The following is a 1,202-nucleotide window of genomic DNA, read 5'->3' as shown; positions in this document are numbered from 1 at the left end:
GATTCGGCTGCTCTATATTGATAAGGGGCAAATACCCTGAAACTAGCCTGTAGATGCCAGACCAACAAGGGGAAGCGGCTGACCTTCCCCCGTTCGAAGGTTATAATGGACAGTGGTTCGTGTGTCACATAGCTAGCTAGAGGCGATGGCCTCTTCGAGCGAATCAACGGCAGCATTCGTCCTATTTTTCTGGACTGCCATGTTAGCTTGGCGATAACTATTAATATGTGTGTGTGTGTGTGTGTGGTATTAATACCGAAAGGTAATATTTTTTCCCCAGTTAAACGCGGATGTTCTGTTAGAACGGGAGTTTCTCTCGTGGTAACTTCCGCAGTATAGTTTGTTCTAACAGAACATCCACTTTTAAGTGGGAATAAATATTATCCCTCGATATGTGTGCGTGTCTGTGTGTGCATGGATATATGAATACATGTGTCTGTGCGTCTAAATGTATGTGCATGTGCGTTTCTCTCGGTATGCAAATATATATATACATACATGTGTGTGTGTGTGTGTTATATATTGAATACAATAGTAGAAAAGCGACTTACGTATATAGATAGATAGATAGATAGATAGATAGATAGATAGATAGATAGATAGATAGATAGATAGATAGATAGACAAAGAGATAGACAGATAGATAGATTGATTGATAAAACAGACAGACAGATAGGCAGACAAACAGGCAGAGAGATCAATCGATCAAAGCTATGTTATGTGATCGATAATATTAGATTGATATGAACTAGCGGTGCGCATTGGTTCTACTACGATTTTTAGAAATATTTTGAAAGACAGATTTGTTCTCCACGTTTTGAAAGAGGGTTGCACAGTTTGACACTGGTTAGAACCTGTTTGCTTCGGTTGAATTGGTATGAAATGATGTGAAGCGAGGATCTTTTCACTTTCACTCATAGAAAGTGATTTTGTTGGTCGGTCTGTAACTGATACATGAATTAAAGTCATGTTATGTTGTAGAGCTGGGGATTATGTTTACATTAGTTCATAGTCTGAAAGATATCGTCCATCTCAATGATTGTAAATGTAGTATATTCTGAGCCATTGACGGTGCCTCTGTGTGGTCCGCGATATCGTATCAGAAATAGCAGACAATTTTTCCTTCTAAATTCAATCTACTCTTCCAAAATGATAATAATTCTTTCCAAAAGAATAACCATTATTGTTGTTTCGATACTTGC

The 1,202-nt window shown here is 38.1% G+C and overlaps 1 protein-coding gene across 1 annotated transcript in view; it reads right to left on the bottom strand.

Annotated features, from left to right (window-relative positions):
* The window catches only part of LOC106873388 (glutamate receptor), a 205,567-nt gene that overhangs the window by 159,712 nt on the left and 44,653 nt on the right, over positions 1 to 1,202 (bottom strand). The window lies entirely within an intron of this gene.

Source organism: Octopus bimaculoides, chromosome 14 (assembly GCF_001194135.2).
Source record: "Octopus bimaculoides isolate UCB-OBI-ISO-001 chromosome 14, ASM119413v2, whole genome shotgun sequence".
NCBI lineage: Eukaryota > Metazoa > Mollusca > Cephalopoda > Octopoda > Octopodidae > Octopus > Octopus bimaculoides.
The sequence above is the reverse complement of the archived record's forward strand: the minus strand, read 5'-3'. Positions and strand labels throughout refer to the sequence as shown.